This window comes from Apodemus sylvaticus, chromosome 16, assembly GCF_947179515.1.
Source record: "Apodemus sylvaticus chromosome 16, mApoSyl1.1, whole genome shotgun sequence".
NCBI lineage: Eukaryota > Metazoa > Chordata > Mammalia > Rodentia > Muridae > Apodemus > Apodemus sylvaticus.
The window spans coordinates 88,944,445-88,964,937 of NC_067487.1; the positions used below are offsets into that span (position 1 = coordinate 88,944,445).

At 36.7% G+C, this 20,493-nt stretch overlaps 1 pseudogene; it reads right to left on the reverse strand.

The window, feature by feature from the left end:
* The window catches only part of LOC127666993 (ubiquitin-conjugating enzyme E2 G1-like), an 85,499-nt pseudogene that overhangs the window by 24,093 nt on the left and 40,913 nt on the right, over positions 1 to 20,493 (reverse strand).

A 20,493-nucleotide genomic window follows, 5' to 3' on the forward strand; every position in this document is an offset into this window, starting at 1 on the left:
ATTGTCATCAAAGCAGGAATCCAGATACTCACTGGTACAGGAGAAGCTGAGAGTTATATATCTTCATCTGAAGGCAGCTAGTAGGGCTGACTTCGAGGCAGCTAGGGTGAGGGTCTTAAGCTCACACCCACAGTGACACACCTATTCCAACAAGGCCACACCTCCTAATAGTGCCACTGCTTGGAACAAGCATATAAGCCATCACACTACATAAATACTCAGTAACTATCAATCTTTTTGTTTTGTTTTTCAAGATGTTTCTCTCTGTAACAGCCATGGCAACTATCAGTCTTAAAGTAACACTTAAATGTACTAGGCACTGATTACACAGACTGTAAATAGTGTGGAGTGTCCTTTAGTAATTAAGTGAAGGTTAGTTATACTATCACAAAACAGCATACCATATTTTTACAGAATTTTGGCATAACACTTTCTCTGAGTTAACACCTCAGACCACTATCACTGAGATTTAAATACCACTCAAATCCATGCCAACTTATTTTCAATCAGTCTATCCTCTTCACATTATTGAAATAACTACAAGATCACTTTCTTGCACTTAAGTCAATAAGTGCTTTTTAAGAACATACTATAAAGTACTTAAAATTAACAGCCTTGTAAATGTCATTTAAGTCTGTCTGCTTTTCCTTGTCTTCTTTATCTTTTTTTTTTTATTCGATATATTTTTTTACTTCCATTTCAAATGATTTCCCCTTTTCTGGCTCCCCACTCCCCGAAAGTCCCATAAGCCCTCTTCCCTCCCCCTGTTTCCCCATCCACCCCTTCCTTTAAGGTTTATTTATTTTATATATGAGTACATTGCAGCTATCTTCAGTCACACCAGAAAAGAGCATCAAATCCCATTAACGATGGTGGTGAACCACCATGTAGTTGCTGGGAATTGAACTCAGGACCTCTGGAAGAGCAGTCAGTGCTCTTAACTGCTGAGCCATCTCTCCAGCCCTTTATCTTTCTTTTGTAAGCACACTTCCCTAACACAGTAGTTCTTAACCTTTCTAATGTTGCAATCCTCATGTTGTGGCGACCTCCAACAATAAAATAATTTTTTGCTGCTACTTCATGACTGTAATTTTGCTTTTGTTATGAATCATAAATGTAAATATGATATGCAGGATGGTATCTGATATGACCTCTATGAAAGGGTCATTCAACCACCACAAGGGGTTGTGCCTCACAGGTTGAGAGCCACTACCTTACCACTTGGCCCTTTCCCCAACATTTTGTGCTTCCTTGCTCTTTTTCTAAGCTCCCTCCCACCCTCCACCACAGCCATGTAAACTAACCTCTTATGTGGACAGTTTAAATGGCAGGGTCTTCTCCTTCTCTCCTCCGTTGTCCTCCACTAAGAAGGAATTAAGATTTAGTTTGCCAGATCTCGGGTTTTTCTTTCAAACTCTAATAAAATTGTCCTAGTACCTATCTCCCCCAACAAGTAACATTTTAGAAAGCTTCCATTTATAAAGTCTTTCCCTGTCCTTTGTCCTGACACCTTTCTAGCTATTTTCTCAGGACCTGTCCCAGGCACACGGTCTCTTCTTCCCTAAACAAAAGTTACAGATTTCAGAAAAGCACTGGATAAAGTGGCCAGTGTCTCATTAGTACATTCAAAGTTGCCACAAACATGTCTGCTATTCACATTACAAACCAACAGCCAACACTTTTAGAAACATCCAGTGAGAAATACATTTTATAACCCACAATCAGAGTTGAATAGATGGCAGATGGTTCAGCAGTTAACAGCATTGATCTGTTTGAGGAGTCAGGTGGCTCACAACCACTACAAGCACAGTTCCAACGAGATCTTACAAGTTCAACCTCTGAGAAGCAACTCCACTCACATACACATACCTACACAGAGACCTGTATATGTACTGGGTTGGCTTGATATTGCTTGTATTCTAGTGCTAATACTGGTTCCTCAAGACCAGTATTAGCATTGCTCCAAAGACCAGAGAGTCCTAATGTAGAGTCAATTGATGCTATGTGACCTGGGCCCCAAGTTATTTCCCATTTTTAAATAAAGATGCTCACAGCCTACAGACATAGGCAGGGATTAGGATTCCAGGGCTGGAGGTCAGAGGAAAACCTTGAGAAAGGGAAAGAAGGAAGTGAATGGAGGAGAAGCTGCCTCCAGTTAGATTAATCTTGAAGTAATGGCCATGTTGTATGGCCAGTTAGAGTTAAGTGCAACCCAGAAGAAACATGGCAAATTATATAATAGGACTATTGGCTGGGAAACAGAAATAATAGTATACAGGATAGATATCTCCCCAGCTCTTAATGCTGATTAAGGCTTATTACAAATACAAAGTTTGAGTGTGTCTTTTATCCAGGAACTGAATGATCAAAGGAGGGTAGAAACTCGGGATTAGGATTTAAAATTTCTACAACATGAGCACATAATTATAGATAATAAAAATAAGCTGGGCAGTAGTTATACATGCCTCTAATTCCTGCACTCAAGAGACAAAAGCCAGCAAATTTCTGAGTTTGAGGCCAACCTAGCCTCACACACGTGCACAGGGAGGGGGCAGTAAAATGGGGTGTTAATAAAAAGAATGAGCTGTTAACTAAAATGGTCTTACTATATGGACTTTATATGAGACAGGGTATCACTATGGAGCCCTGCTGCCTGGTGCTGGGATTAAAAGCTTGCACCACATGCTCGAGTAGCTATCTTTTAAAAACCCAGAAGTGTGTGTGTTTGTTGATCAACTAATAATACTTGACACAAATGCATGTAAGGATAAAAAATTCAGTGATCCCTTAAGAGTTGAAGCTTTAAGCCTGGATTCCTAAACAATGTTCCATAAGAACTTGGTTTAGGAGAATAATTCTCATTATTTTATAGCTACACTAAGGGTAAAGGAATCCTATCATCAAAATGTTCCTCTGTATCCCCTAGAGGTACTATGCCTGGAGGGAATAAAACCAAACACTATTTTAAACACAGAAGAATAAACATGAAGAACAGACCAGAACTGTGTTAGGATCATAGACCAGGTTACTTACATAGTATGATTTGCAAAATTTATAAAATTTACCTCAAATAACAATGTGATTGTGAGGGAGTTATCTCTAAACTGGTTTCCAGTGGCTACTGGCAGCTATGAAAGAATCCTAATGCCATGCCATGACCAGATTCACCTAAATCAACTGGCAAAACTGATGGATGCAAATATATCAATTTTAAAAGAAACATATGTTGTTTTCAAAGAAACATGTGAAGCCGGGCAGTGGTGGCGCAAGCTTTTAATCCCAGCACTTGGGAGGCAGAGGCAGGCGGATTTCTTAGTTCAAGGCCAGCCTGGTCTACAGAGTGATTTCCAGGACAGCTAGGGCTACACAGAGAAACCTGTTTCAAAAAACCAAATCCAAAAACAAAAACAAAAACAAAAACAAAACAAACATATGAGCAACAATGACTGCTAAAAACTATAACAAAGCATGAACCACCCTTTGCCCACTGTGTAAAACATGAACTCCCACATTGCTTTAACTTTTTCCTCTCTTTTTCCACCTTATTTTTGAGGGAGCTTCCCTCATTTCTGCCAAATGTCTACTCCAAGATAACTGGGTTAATTCTCCTATTTCTATCTCTCATCTTGCAACAGGAGTGTTGGGATCACAAACACAGGCTACTACATTATACTTTTTTTTACATGGGTTCTGAGAATTGTCATCACATTTCTATAGCAAACATTTATTGAGTCATCTTCACCAGCCCTTCTTTTTATATATATCCACTTTTTGAATATATATATATATACATATATATATTCAAACAGCTACTTGAGGGCTAGGGGGAAGGACTTACAAGAAGGAAGTGCAGTCCCAAAGAATTGCAGATGTAAAGATCTGTTATCATTCTCTAGCTCATTCGCCTCATTTTCAACAACTGGTAGTCAGTTAATAAGTTATTTTATGTCCTAACACTAAACTAACAAAATATAGTCTTATAAACTATACTCTGTGAAGACCAGGTTATAAAATTATTAAAATAGACCTTGAAAGTTCCCTTAAGTCATAAAACACAGATATACAGAATACATTCTATGTAAAAATCTCAGGGCCAGAGAGATGTCTCATTAGTTAAGAGTACTGGCTGTTCTTCCAGAGGCCCTAGGTTCAATTCCCAGCACCTATTGGTGGACAGGTCATAGCCATCTATAAGTACAGTTCTAGAGGTTCCCATGCCATCCACCTCCTCAGATACCAGACAAACACAGTGAAAATATATATGCATGCAAAACACCATACACATAGATATTAATTGATTTAATTACATAAAAAGGAGCTGTTTTTAAAAAGAAAAAAATTGCAATCTTATTCTTTAATAAATAAGGCATTAAGAACAGTAAAACTGGGGCTGGAGAGGTAGCTAAGCAGTTAAGAGCACTGGCTGCTCTTCCAGGGGACCTGGGTTCAATTCCCAGAGCCCACATGGCAGCTCACACTTGTCTATAATTCCAGTTCCAGGAGATTAAACACCCTCACACAGACCTACATGAAGTCAAAACACTAATGAACATAAAAGAAAAATAAATTATTTTTAAAAAGTGGTGTTAAAAAAATAGTAAAACTGTCATCCTTAATTATGGTGTTTCCTTTGGGGTCAATGCATGGTAAACATGAGAAGGAAAATCATTTCCATAGGGAATTGAACCTAGGACCTCAGTACTCTTAACTACTGAGAAATTTCTCTAAATTGCATAGGACTTTTTTATCTTTTGGCTGGAGCAATGGCTCAGAGCTTAAGAGCCTCTAAAGGATTTGAATTTGATCTTAATACTCATATCAAACAGTTTATAATCAGGTGTTACTCCAGCTCCAGGGGATCCAACAGCTATGGCCTCCTAGTGCACCTTCATTCACATGAACATAATCTCACAGAAGCACACATAAATATATAATTAGAGATGAAATTTTCTCTTCTCCTCCAAGCTTACAAAAATAATATCCTAAATTATAGAAGGGGTGTGTGTGTGTGTGTGTGTGTGTGTGTGTGTGTAAATTATTTACAGTCAGGCAATAGTAGCACATAGCACACATCTTAAATCCCAGGATTAAGGGGGCAGAACCACGCAGATCTCTGATTCTGAGGTCAATCTGGTCTACAGAGAAAGTTCCAGGACAGCCAGGGCTACACAGAAAAACCCTGTGTGTGTGGGGGGGGGGGAGGGTTACATATAACCTCACTAGAAAAAGCTTTTCATAACATATTTATTCCAGCAGCAACATAGCTTAAATTTCTGAAGCTATCTTTTTAAAAACATGTTTTAGACATTAGAGCTTCAAGCATAACACAAAGGCTCTACACATGATCACATTGAAATGATACTCGATATAACCATTTTGCTTGCTACTTTAGAATTTTTTTCAATTTTCAAAATTAAGTTTTAATTTTAGTTGGAGGAGTGAAGATGTCAGTTCCAGTATACTTACTAAAGTGTATCTGGAGGACCAATAATAAGGACTTCCCAACGATAGAGATCATTGTCGTCTATTAAACCTGCTGAAAAGCCTCCCACTGGATTTTTGTTGAGTTCTGTGGAAAAAGAAAATTTCAATAAAAACTTTAAAACAGTTTTTCTCCAACAGGTAAAGTATGACCATAAATAAGCTATAAACTATGAAAACTATTAAAATGCTACTTCATAACTATAACATTTCCATACAACAAGGAAGCCATGGGTATATTAACCTATCCAGATGGAATTGTTTTGTCTTCCTACATCTACCTTGGGATTCAACCAAAGCTCTTAGAATTCTGGGTAGGTTTTATGAGAGGCAATCAAAATGCAAATAAGGCTGATTCTCACAAGAGATTTTAGTTGAAAGAAAATCAAAAGTCAAATCAAATCAGAAATGGCAAGTTTTCTATAGCCTTTAAGACTAATTCTTAAAAAACAACCAAAAGCACTTTTACGTCAGAATTGCCGAGTGTTTTCAACTCTTACTTACATTAACATCTGTCTGATTGCCATGATGCCTTGAGGTACATTCAACTATGCAACAGGAATAGCTTTCTAAGAATAGCTGGTGCCTACAGAAATAGTGATGGTATCATAAGATTCTTCTCTTCTAAACAGTGTTCTGCCATGAAGAATAGATGATGAGGGCAGAAAATTAAGAATCGAGACAAGCAACTAGTAAGGTAGAAAAACAAAGGCCAACAAAGGATCATCAAACAACAGGTTAGGAAGAGTATAACCTTAAGAGTTTACAGAGATGGACGTAATAAAATAAGGATGTCTTTGTAATGGGCAGATCACATGAGTTTTTCAAATAGCCTTAAGTAAGTGTAACTGACATTAGAGGTATACTATATATACCTATAGGTATATATAATAGGTATACTATATAATTTGATAATTTTAATATACTATCATCTTTGAAGGCAGGATAAGAATCATGATAGTAAGTATACACAACAATCACTAGAAAAGTTATTATTTTGTCAAGAGAGCTGAGGACTGACTGATTCAAACTGGGCAGTGAGTAAGGACAAAACATGTTTAAGAGCAGTTTAGAAAGGACTTGCCAGAAATCTAAATGAGTACATGATTCTCATACAGTACTTGCCCATCATCAAGATAAGCCATCTAATCATGAAAGCAAATATAATACAACACAGAGTACTATAAAATGCCAAACAGTGTGCTGGTAACTATGGAAGCACTAACTCCATAACTTTGAGCAATCAAAGGTGGTTTTAGTTCAACAATTACAACTTCATATAGGGCTATTAGGTCCATCTTCATTTGTCAATCTACTGGAATTTGAAATTACTTGGGAGACACACCTCTTGTGCATGTCTGAGGGTGCTTCTAAAACAGTTTAATTTGGAATGTGGTTGGAACTATTCTAAAAGGATTGTGAAACAGAATACAAGACTCATACCCACTCCCATCATTTTACTGCTGTCACATTGCAGCTATCATACCTTACCAAGCATGACGAACTAAATAATTGATGAACCATAAACAATTCTTCCTAAAGCTGTTTTGATCAATTATTTTGTCCAACTAACAATAAAGTAATTAATGTACATCACAACATGCAGACAACAACAACAAAATGATAAAAATAAAGAATTAAATTGTATTTTAACACAAAGAACTTCTTTTCTTGGATTTTGAACACAGATTTTATAAATCTAATAAGCAAAGCAAACAGATAAAATCTGTATTTTAAAATACCATTAAGATATGATTTGCATTTTAAACTTATTATGTTTATAATCATATACCTTTCACTGAATCCCAACTATGTTGCTAGCTACTAAAAAAGAATACACATACACACTTTAGTGTTATGTTGGGAATGGTTCCTTTGAGGTCTAGCTCAAGAACTGCCCTCCTATCTTTGAAACCTTTTTAAAAATAATTTATTAAATAATCTTGACTTCTGTTAAAAATCCTGTTCATTATAGTTGCAGCCTGTATTGTATTACCTAGCATTTGACTATCATGGGTTCATTGTTCCAGAAAAATATATAAGTAAGGACAATGTGAAATAGGTAACCTAAAAGTAGTACAAGGAATAGGGGTTAAAGAAGTACAAAAGAAGGGCATATAACAATCTTTAATAGCTTTAAAAAAAAAAAAGGCAGGAAGAGCACCACAACTCTGAGGCCAGCCAAGTCTATATTGTGATGTCTAGTCTCAAAAGTTTAAAAAGGGGGAAGGGGGTACAGCACAGAGGGACACACACATTTTATTCCAGAACATGGGAAGTAGAGGTGGGTTAAGTTGCAAAATGACTGTGACTAATAATGAGACCCTGCCTTGGAGGGAGAAAGGGAAAGAGAAAGACTTATAGAATATCTACAATGAAGAACTGGGCCTATACTGAACAAAGAGGCATAAATGAAACAAGACAAAATGGCAAAAACTTGAAAGTAAAGGCGTTTGTTAGCCATATTAAGTTTCAACTTCATACATGGAGCAATGATAACCCTTGGAAGAATTGGAATGTATTTGTTCTTAATACATTTTCAAAAAGTAGGGCGAGCTTGGGAGGTTTAAATGTTCAAAAACCAGTTTTAGAAGTTGGATAGATAGCCGGGCGTGGTGGCGCACGCCTGTAATCCCAGCACTTGGGAGGCAGAGGCAGGTGGGTTTCTGAGTTCGAGGCCAGCCTGGTCTACAGAGTGAGTTACAGGACAGCCAGGACTACACAGAGAAACCCTGTCTCAAAAAACCAAAAAAAAAAAAAAAAAAAAAAAAAAAAAAAAAAAAAAAGTTGGATAGATGGCTCAGAGCTTAAAAGATGATATACCAGGGAGCTTGAGAGATGGTTCGTTATTTAAGAGCACTAACTGCTCTTCCAGATGTCCTGAGTTCAATTCCCAGCAACCATATGGTGGCTCACAACCACCTATTATAGGATCCGATGCCCTCTTCTGGTATCTGAAGACAATTACATTGTACTCATATACATAAAATAAATAAATAAATCTAAAAAAAGAAAAAGAAAGAAAGAAAGGAAAAGAGAGGAAAAGAAAAAAAGAAAAAGATGATATAGCAGTTGCAGAGAACTTGAGTTTGATTCCCAATACCCATATTAGGTGTAACTCCAGCTCTAGGGGAGACGATGCCATCTTCTGGCCTCAAATGCACAAACCCATATACAGACACAAATGTATACATAGTTAAAAAGAAAGCAGTCATTCTTTAAAAACCATGCTAGGCATGTTGGTACATACTTATAAATAACACAAACACTGAAGATACTTGATGAAGTGGTGAAATGGTTTTGAAACTAGAAAAGGTTAATGGTTGTATAATACTGTGAACATAGATATGTTTATCTACTATTATTTGTATATATGTTGTTTATTACATTTGAACATAGTATATCTCATCTTAGTTCTTAAAATGACACAAATGTATTAAAATAGGAAACACAAGATGAGATACTTGTTTGAAAGGGGGAAACTTACTTAATGTTAAATTTCTACAGCACATATATGTTGTATATGTTGGGAGAGGGGCTGTCTTTGCAGAGTTATAGACTGTACTTTGGACCTTGCATACACTAGGCAAGTCTTCTACCACTGAGAGACATCCTCAGAATATATCAGGGTTTTTGCCAGAGAGGAAAGCAGGAAAACAAAGAAGCTAATATGTTTAACAGAGTAAATAGCCAACAATGATAAGTTCACTCTTCTACAGCATGGAAACGCTATTTCAATTAAGGCCATTGGGTTCAAAAAAGAGAGCCAAAACCGTCTTCAGCATAAGCAGTAAAGATAACTAGAACAACACTAACAAGGTTAAGGTGGAAAAGTGCAAGTGAAAATTGTTTCTCTAAGGTTTCGATAGATAGAAAAATTACAGTAGCCATAGCCACGAGCAAATGAAATTCATGCAATCAAGTAGTTTTATTTGGTTGATTTTTCAGGTTTTTTTGGTTTTGTTTTGTTTTTTTTAAGGCACGATTTTGTCTTAGTGGGCCTGAAATTTGTATGTAGACTGGCTGGCCTTACCCTTTAGCCTCTTTGCTAAGACTACAGACATATGACACTATAATGGTTGTGGTTATTGCTGCTGTTGTTTTAAATAGGATCTTCCCTTGCCGCCCAGGCTATAGAATCAGACCTCGCTCTGAGAAATAATCAACTAATTTGGGGCAGGGGGAGAGGCATGAATCCACAAAAACTAAGAGTAAGCATAATAGTGTATACTCTCTGATTTCAGCTTTTGGAGGGTGGGAAAAGAAGATCCTGTCAGACATGTCTCTAAAAAGATGAGAGCATATGAAAAGTGAACAAACATGAATTATTAGGATCAATACAAATTCATAAAGTGTTTTTTTAAAAACTAGGCTTATACACCAGAAAAGGTTCAGGGAAACAGTCATCTCAGTATGATGAACATTCCTAGTATCCACAATATGGTCTTCTAATACAAATTTACAGCTAACAGTGAAGCAGGGTTTTGTGAAGAAATGACAGATTCTAAGTCTGAGGCATAAGGAAAAAATATGTTAGGCTCTTCTCAATACTCAATAAAATGTGTTAGGCTCTTCTCAATACTAAATAAAACAAAAGCTATCAGTTAGAAGCCCCACTGGCTAAAAATGTTATGAGTTGAGTATTAGTATGAATAATAACCGTGAAGGATAGACAAATGTAGTTCAATACATGAGTAACTAACATACACACACAAAACCAACCAGCCATGGCTGTTATAATTAGGTGCTAGTAAACCATTTTGTCATTTTGATTTGGGTCTTATCCCACAGCTGGCTTAATGCCAGCACTCAGGAGGCAGAGGCAGACAGATATCTGTGAGATCAAGGCTAGCCTGGTGTATAGAATGTGTTCCAGGACAGCCAAAGCTACAGAGAAAAAAGGATGGGAGGGAGGGATATACTTCTTCAACCATGTAAAGAATCAATCTCAGGTCAGCAGGCTTGGTAACAACATCTTTTCCACAGAGCCATCTCATCATCCAATTCTTGGCCTACTCTGTGCAAGCAATACATTATTTTGAAAACCAAAGAAAGTAGAAGAACCTTGCACTCTATTATCAAATACTGAAATAATAATTATGTTATCAAATAACATTTCTCTCTAAAAAACTCCAGTTATGCGATTGTTTATGGAGCCCCTGGGTATGGCTAAGTTGAACATGCACAATTTTCTGAATTACTCAAACAAATTTAACTTTTCCTGATTCAACAGACATAGCTTCTTCTTCCTCCTTTTTATCTTCCTACTTTAAGAAACTGCAGAAATTTAAAGTTTGCCTTCTCTGGGTTTTTGGGACTTGTTTTGCTTTTTTTCTTTTAAAGCAAGATTGTCCTCTGGCTTAAAAAATAAAAATACATTAAGCTGAAAAGTTTCAGAAATGTCACTTTATTACTTTTTCTACATTTTTTAAAATTTCTATGTAAAATGAATAAGCCAAATAAATCTTTAAAAGATAAAAGTCATTATTTTTGAGGTAATCTCATGTAGCAAAACTGAACCTGTTCAAAGCTCATAGTAAGAGTCAAATATAAAACGGGGCGTGGTGGTGCACACCTGTAATCCTAGCACTTGGGAGGCAGAGGCAGGCGGATTTCTGAGTTCAAGGCCAGCCTGGTCTACAGTAGAGTGAGTTCCAGGACAACCAGGAAGAAACCTGTCTCAAAAAAAAAAACAAAAAAAAAAAAACAAAAACAAACAAACAACAACAACAACAACAAAAAAGAGTCAAATATAAAACACACAGAGAAACACGTTAAGAGAATCCCTGTTATGAATATAACTAATAGAAGCTACATGTGAGAAATTATAAGGACAAGACCTGGGATTGCAAGCAATTTTCTATAGAATCTAAACATTAAAGAGGTGAGAGATGTTTATGAGTTAACTGAATATATGAAATCTGACTAGATAACAGATATTAAGAAATATCTGCCAGGCAGTGGTGGCACATGCCTTTAATCTCAGCACTTGGGAGGCAGAGGTAAGTGAGCGAATTTCTGAGATCCAGGCCAGCTTAGTCTATATAACAAGTTCTAGGATAGCCAGGGCTATGCAGAAAAACCCTGTCTCAATAATAAACAAACAAACAAATAACAATGATGATAGTAATAATAAAAATAAACATTTTGGTTTTTTAGACAAGGTCTCACTATCTGTCCCTAGATAGCCTGCTCTGCCTCCCTAGTGCCCCAGAACTAGGGTTAAAGGCAAAAACCATGACCCCAAACTTAGAGTCCCATCTTTACAGCAGATCCTCTTTGAATCTTTTTTTTTTAACTTTCCATCTTTGCAAGTTTCTGGCTTTCTGAGGTAAAGTCTCACTATGTAGTCCAGGCTAGCGTTGAATTTATAATCCTGCCTCAACTTAGAATTGAAATTACAGAAGTGCACCATCATGCCCAATTCTTTAAACCATTAAGGTAACATATAAAACCTTTTATCTAAATATTCTGTAGATTCTCTTAAGTAAATTATGGTTTACCAAAATAATGTTAGCACTCTATCACAGGAATTGCTACACATCTACTGTAATAGTGTTGAGAAACAGAAAAGAGGTGTGTTTTGTAATTACTGTAACTACACAAACAATCATTTCCTCAACCTTCATTAATAAATCAATATTGGAAAAATACCAGTGGTGGTTTGAATGAGAACAGCCCTCATAGGCTCATGTTCATATACCTGGTTCCCAGTTTGTAGAACTGTTTGGGAAGGATTAGGAGGTATGGCCTTAATGGAGGAGATGTGTCAGCAGCAGTGAGCATTGAGATTAGCACTGTGTTTCTTGCTTGCTGTTTAAGAGTCAAATTCTCAGGTGTTCCTGCCACCATGCCTTTATTCAACCATCATAAAGTCTAATCCTCTGGAACTGTAAGCCCAATTAAACACTTTCTTTTATAAATTGCCTTGGTCATGGTGTTTTTTCACAGTAATAGAAAAATAACTAATAAAGTGATATATCAACAAACAACTGCAAAAATTTTATTACATTTCTACTATAGTTTTTTTAAAGATCCAATCTAATAATCTTTATAGATTTCTAATCAACATTAAAACTGCTTACAATTAGAATATTTTCTTTACATTTGAGTCATAGGCTACAGTGAGCTGACTTCCTAACTGGTTAAAAAAAAGGGGGGGGACCATGGAGCAGACAGGCAAAAAACAGTCATTCCATATTTATAAAGACTTTCTAATATTCTGCCAAAAGGATTTTCTTCCTTAGAATTAACAGGTACATTCTACCACCTACATCTGACCATGGTGTGTCATTCTCAGGTTAAATAAAGCTGTTCTGTTGTCAAAGTCATCTAAATTCTCATTCTTTCTCTCTCCCTACAAACTTAAATGACTCTTATATTCTAAACATATCCTGATGAGTTTATCTAGACATATCCTGATGCCCTTTGTATGTTGTAGCTCGTGCTTAAATACAACATCATCAGCATACTTCTCTGCTGAAATCTGATGCAGCAGGAATTCCTGAGAACAGAAGACCATATACATTATATGGTATTATATGTCAGGACTAAGTCTGCATTTCAATTCTCCTTAGTCTTGCCAAATTTAGTCATCTGATTTTTTTTCCCAAGCTTCATTTTCTTATCCATAAAGTAGGATAAAACCTATAGTGGTATTATAAAACAGAAAAATAAGATGTGTGCATATAAGTGCTTGAGTCTGGAAGGCAAGGACCAACAGCTGGTGGTTTCAGATTTGAGACAGGGTCTCTCGCTGAACTTTGAGCTCACTGATTTGACTAAATTGGCTAGCCAATGAGCTCCAGGGCTGCCCCCGGCCCTTCTAGCATTAAGTCCCTGCAGGGAATCTAAACTGGGATCCTCTCAAGCTTTGGAACAGGCAATTTACTGACTGAGCTGTTTCCTCATCACCAAAAGAAGACACAAAATATTGTCCTATCTTAGGATACATGTAGAAAATGTTAATTATCCATTGTCTTCCCATAGTCTAACAAATACAATGTTCTTTAGAATCTCAAGAACAGTCTCAGGAAGTAGAAGGAGGGTCTTTGAGTTGACGGGTAGTTAAGACAGCATGGAGAGCCGGGCAGTGGTGGCGCACGCCTGTAATCCCAGCACTCTGGGAGGCAGAGGCAGGCGGATTTCTGAGTTCGAGGCCAGCCTGGTCTACAGAGTGAGCTCCAGGACAGCCAGGGCTATACAGGGAAACCCTGTCTCGAAAAAACCAAATTAAAAAAAAAAAACAAAAAACAAAAAACAAAACAAAACAAAAGAATCTCAAGAACAAGCCCATACCTTCGCTACCACCTTTTAAGAAAAATACTAGCCAGCTCCAAACATCATCCAAACTATGTTTCTAATGAGAGTTGCTGTGAGCCCTCCTCCCCTGACTCCCTGCTTACAGTAAAAATATTCTAACTTCCAATATTCCTGAGGGAAGACTTTTTTCCTCACCATTTGTAAACCTACAAGACATCTATTAATACATGCTTAAACCTGTATTAAAATGTTTACTAAACTCTGTCTGCTTCATAATATGCTGTCTAGTCCTGACTTCTTTTCAAGTCAAATTCACAAATGCTGGTTTGGCTTGAGTCAATTTTCCTAAAACTCTTTGGGAATATGTTAGGCTGCTGAGGTAGACAGTGTGAAACTGCCTCCTTTACCTGTATCTCAAAACGCTGACAATAAGATACTGTATAAGTTTACTTTTAAAATGTAGTTTAAAAAATAAAAATGACTAACTATAAAAGTTGAAGCTAGAGAAATGTCTCAGTGTTTAAAAGTCATATATAAGCTTTCCGTAATAAATACAGCCTAAACTAATTCACAAGAAAATAAAAATATAGAATAAATAGAACATATTTGAGCAAGAAGTACTAAACTTAAAGCAATAACATGGGCATCTAGGAGAAGGAAATCAAGTAAAAAAAAATGTGGGCAGAAGAATCAAGTTGGTCTCAGATTTATTTCTCCATAACAATGCATAGCTGGTAGTGACAAAACTACAGAATTCTAAAGCAAAGTGTGATACAAAGAATAAGGAAGTCAAAGAAATCAAACTAGGATGAACAAGATTGTGGATGAACCTTAGAACTTGTTTCTTAAATTTTTTTTCTTTTTTACATCATTTATAGTGTGAACATGTACACTGCACCATACTGTACATGTGGAAGTTAAAGGACAGCTTGCAGGACTTAGTTCTCCCTTTCTACCATATGAATTGAATTTTGGTGGTCAGGCTTCGGGACAGGAACCCTTACCCAGTGACCCATCTCTCTGGCCTGCTTCTTGTACTGCTAAAAATGAATTTTGTAATCCGAAACACAAATAATAATTACTGAGTCCACACAAACACCCAAAACTAAAAATATTACCACAAGCCTAAAAATATACACAATTGCTCAGCAGTTAAGAATATTTATTACTTGTGAAGGTACCTAGGTTTGGTTCCAGCAACCAAATCGTGGCTCATAGCCATCTGTAACTACAATTTTCAGAGATCAGATACCCTCTTCTAGACTCTATGTGCACCAGGCATGCACAAAATATACAAAAATATATGCAGGTAAACCATACATACAAAAAAATTAAAAGGCAAATTAATACATATGTATGTGTACTTTTATATATATACATAGATTGGTTCAATCTCTGTAACTGCATGGACTGATGATTTGGTCAAGTACAAGAGTACTGTTTTTATCTAAAAATTGAATTGATGAGTACCAAAATAATTTGGCTGGATATTTTTTGGTTGAGACAAGCATGACATGAAAACTTAAGTCACATAGGTCAGAATAACAGTCACCTATACAGAAATATATCACCTTAAATAATAAAGTAAAAATACTTATATGATTAAGTAGTAATCTATTTTCATGTAACTATAGAATATTTATAAAAATACAAACAGTATACAAAACAAACACTCAAATATATGTATTCTAAAACACTGTTGAGAGAGCTAGAGCAATGACTCAGTAGGCAAAACACTCATACATATGATGTAAAATCATTCTTTTGAGAGGAGGGAGGGAGGGAGGGAGAGAGTGTGGGAAGGAGGGAGATGGAGAGAGGAGGGAGAAGGAGAGGGAGGGACGGAAGGAGGGAGGAGAAAGAAAGAAAGAGAGAGAGAGAGAGAGAGAGAGAGAGAGAGAGAGAGAGAATTGAGAGCTAGAGAGCTGGTTCAACACCTAAGAACACTTACTATTCTTGCAAAGGACCCAGGTTCAGTCTTAGCATCTATGTGGCAGCTCACAACCACCTATAACTAAAGATCTAAGAGGTCCAATAACCTTTTCTGGCCAAGGGTGGTACACTTACAAATATCCAGGCAATATAATCATACACACACAATAAACCTATTTAAAAAAAAATCAAGCCAGGTGTGGTGGTACAAGCCTTTAAAGCAGAGGCAGGCAGATCTGTGAGTTCAAAGCTAGCCTGTTCTACAGAGCAAGTTCCTGGACAGCCAAAGCTAGAGATTTCAACAGCCCCTACCCCTGCAAATCTTCCACTACTTCTTAGACCTAGGTGTATGGGAGAAAATAATCTTAGCTAAGCATCAGGCCATACCAGGTTCAATACAAGGCATATCAAGTAAGACAGTATTTGAACCAGCTATGATACACTCTATTATGGTTTAAAAATATATGAAACATCATGTATGTTCACGCGTGGAGCATTTGGCCACCAGCTGGTGTTGCTGTTTTGGGAAGTTGTGAAAATTTGAGGATTGTGGCCTAACTAGCAGAAGTGGACTGGTGAGACAAGGCTTTAAAGGTGATAGTAATTTCTGGTTCTAGCACAAATGCTCTGAATCCTGATCCATTAGGCTATAAAGAGCTCCAGGAAAGTGATCTATCTTCCTGCTGCAACACTATTCCTGACCATGAAAAACTATACTTTTTAAGACCATAAGCAATTGGGTGGGTGGTAGGCGGTAGAATCTTGGTGGGGGGGGAGGAGAAATAGAACCATGATCCAAACAAAACGAACTTTTCCTTAAGATGATTCTGTATTGATCATAGCCACAAAGAAAGTAATGAATATACAGATGCATATTGATTCACTTTCTGGTATATCCCTCTATCATGCTTTAAATTCATTTTCAAATCTTTACCTAAGGTGATGGAAATAATATACTTCTGTGATCCGAATCATGACTGACTTTATCCCTTATTCACTTTCTAGTAATAAAAGGGAGAGTTCTGACCATTCAGAAATGGTATACATGCAATCAATATAATCTTTACTGAAAGGTATTCTGGGCCTTTTCACCATTAAGAAGCTTTGAAGAAAATAAGACATTATATAAAAACAATGAGTATAGGCAGGAGGCCTAGGAAAGCACATGAAACAAAATAAAAGAGCAAAAGGGAATGAGGGGATGAAAATATATGTGGCCATTATGGACGAAGTATGGAGGTTCTTTATAACCTCAAAAACTAGGACTGTCCTATCCAGCTACATCAATCCTATGTATATACCCAAAAGAATCCAAAAACAGCATTACCACAAAAGGTACCTGCGCGCACAATACTTACTGCAATTCTATTCACTATTAAAGATACAAGTCAGCTTAAATATCCATCAATAGATGAAGACAAATAAAATGTAATTATGTTTACAAAATGGAATTTTATTCAGCTATAAAGGATACAATGGCTTAAAGGGCAAAGTACTTGTCATACAAGACCAACAGCAATTTTAATAAGCAGAATCAACATGAAAGTGAAAGAAGAAAAACAACTTGACAAACTTGTTCTCTGACTTCTACAGGCACTCTGTAGTACAACTGTGCAAACACTTACTCATAAAATATCACAGTTTCAAAAAAGTAATAATTTAACATTTTAAAAAAGGAGTGAAATATGTAACTTGCAAGATAATAAATAGAAATAGAACCCATCATATGTTGAGTGAAATAAGCTAAACTAAGATAAATATTTAATGTTTTGTCTTATAAATCTCTCAAGACTATATTATGCATGTATATGTGCACATAAGTATATTTGCATGTGTTTGTATATCATGAATATAGAAGGAATACTATTTGAGAAGTGGAAGGAAACAAGCAGTAGGGGAGAGGAAAGAGAACAATAGAAGTGGTCATAGTGCAAGTGCGAAAACCAAAACAACTTAACAATGAACAAAGCCATTAAAAAAAAGCACACATTAAGATTGTTTTCATGGGACTGGAGAGATGGCTCAGCAGTTAAGAGCATGACTGCTCTTCCAAAGGTCCTGAGTTCAAATTCCAGCAACCACAAGGTGGTTCCCAACCATCTGTAATGAAATCTGATGCCCTCTCTTCTAGTGTGTATGAAGACAGCTATAGTGTACTTAGATATAATAAATAAATCTTTTTTTAAGAAAAGATTGCTTTTATGTTAGCTCAGTGGGCTCATGCTAACATACATAAAGGCAAAACACACATACACATAAATTTAAGCCAAAAAAAAAAAAACCCTCAGCTGGGAGGTAGTGATGCAAACCTCTATTTGCAGTACTTGGGAGGCAAAAACAGGCCTATATCTTGAGTTCCAGGCCAGCCTGGTCTACAGAGGGAGTACCAGGACAACCAGGGCTACACAGAGAAACGAACACTGTCTTGGGGGGTAGGGGAAAGGAGATTGTTTCTATGCAACAGAAAAGTGAAGGTGAAGATGATTTACACGTTTTCTGAAAACAAGTGGTAATTTGCCCCACAAATTTATAGACACAATCAATATGGACACTACTGAGCACTGCATGAAGAACAGTTGTTCAGTATCTTCATAGTTCTAAAAGACAAAAGATAAGTTGCAAAGCAAGCCATGAATTATTTGAGAAGATTAAAAACTATACCTGGAGGCTAAGAGGATGGTTCCACATTTGACTTATAAGCACCAGAACCTAAGTTTGATCCCAGAACCCACAAAGAATTACCAGGGTTACAAACGGCACATAGTTAGTTGTAATCCTAGTCGTGAAGAGGCCAAAACTAGAGAATCCCTGTGGGTCTCTGATCACCTATCTCAAAGGAAATAGAAAGTGTCCTGAAGACAACATATAAGGTTGTTCTCTGGCCTTCACATGCACACATATGCACTGGCATGTTATGTGTACATACACATATACACTTTTTTTAAAATAAAAAAAAAAATATTTTTTGAGACAGGGTCTCTGGCTGGCCTTGAACTCAAGAGATCCACCAGCCTCTGCCTCTGAAATGTTGGGATTAAAAGGATATACCATCATCCCCAGCCTTAAGATATTTTTAAAATAATCCATAAGGGGGACTGGACAGATGGCACATTGGTCCTTGCTGCTCTTGCATAGTATACAGCACACACATGGAACAATCACTTGTAACTCCAATTCAAGGGAACCCAATGCTCTTTTCTGGCTTTCTTAAGACACTAGGCCTACACATGGTATGTATGTATACATATATACACACATACATGCAGGCAAACCCTCATTGTTAACAAATAATTCTTAATATATAATTAACTTTTAGAAACCTACAGGTAAACACTGTAGCACAGAAAGACCTATAATTCCAGCAACTAGCAAGCCTGATGGAGAATACCTAGGGTTCAAATCCAATCTGGGCTACAGAGTGAATTCAAAACCAGTTTTGGCATTAGAAAAGAGGAGGAAGGAAGGAAGGAAGGAAGGAAGGAAGGAAGGAAGGAAGGAAGGAAGGAAGGAAGGAAGGAAGGAAGGAAGGAAGGAAGGAAGGAAGGAAGGAAGGAAGGAAGGAAGGAAAAGAAAAGAAAAGAGAGAGAGAGAGAAAGAAAGAAAGAAAGAAAGAAAGAAAGAAAGAAAGAAAGAAAGAAAGAAAGAAAGAAAGAAAGAAAGAAAGAAAGAAGAAAGAAGAAAGAAAGAAAGAAAGAAAGAAAGAAAGAAAGAAAGAAAGAAAGAAAGAAAGAAAGAAACAAAGAAAGAAACAAAGAAAGAAACAAAGAAAGAAACAAAGAAAGAAACAAAGAAAGGGGAAAGACAGAATGCCCCTCTAGCTCTTGCAAACTTGCCTAGCATGTTTAAGGACATAGGTTCAACCCCTGGTACCACAAAGCAAGCAAATCTACAAGAATATTTAAAAGTCAGTGATAAAGCAGTTTATACAGTTAGCACAACTGTAATAGACTTCCCAGCTAACTATAGAAAACAATTATTAAACATGAAAATATTTAAAAAATAAATTTGGGGAATCTGGAGAGATGGTTCAGCAGTTAAGAGCACTGAGTGCTCTTCCAGAGGTCCTGAGTTCAATTCCCAGCAACCACAGGGTGGCTTACAACCATGTGTAATTGGATCTGATACACCCTTCTGGTGTGTCTGAAGACAGCTACAATGTGCTCATATATTAATTAATTAGCTAATTAATTAATAAGTCTATCTTTTTAAAAAAAGGTGAATTTGAAGTAGTGAGATGGCTCAGTAGACTGCCACCAAGTCTGATGATCTGAATTCAAGCCCTGAAACCATTACATGGTAGAAGGAAGAGTACCAATTTCCACAAGTTGTCCTCTAACCTCCACATGAGCACATTAAACACACAATAAACACATTGGGGTGGTTTAAACTAAAATGTCCCCAACAGGCTCATGTATTGGAATACTTGGTCACCAGCTGTTGTTGCCATTTTGAAGATGTTATGAAAACTTTATGAGATTTGACATTGCTAAAAGAAGTCTATCACTAAGAGATAATTCCTATTTTGGCCATGTGCTGCTATGTTCCTCAGCCCCACACCCTTGACATTATATTCTTCTGGAACCACAGTCAAAATAAATTCTTCTCTAAGTTGCATTTGGCCAAGGTATTTTATCACAGCGAAAGAAAACTAATACATGGATAAATATAACAAAAAAATTTAAATGAATTTACAATCCCAACAAAAAATTTACAAAGTCTTCTAGTGGAAACACATGTGGAAATAAACATAGTCTAAGAATTTGAATAGGCCACCATAAACCAAGTTAGAGTAAGAAAGGAAAAAACTTGCACAACTTT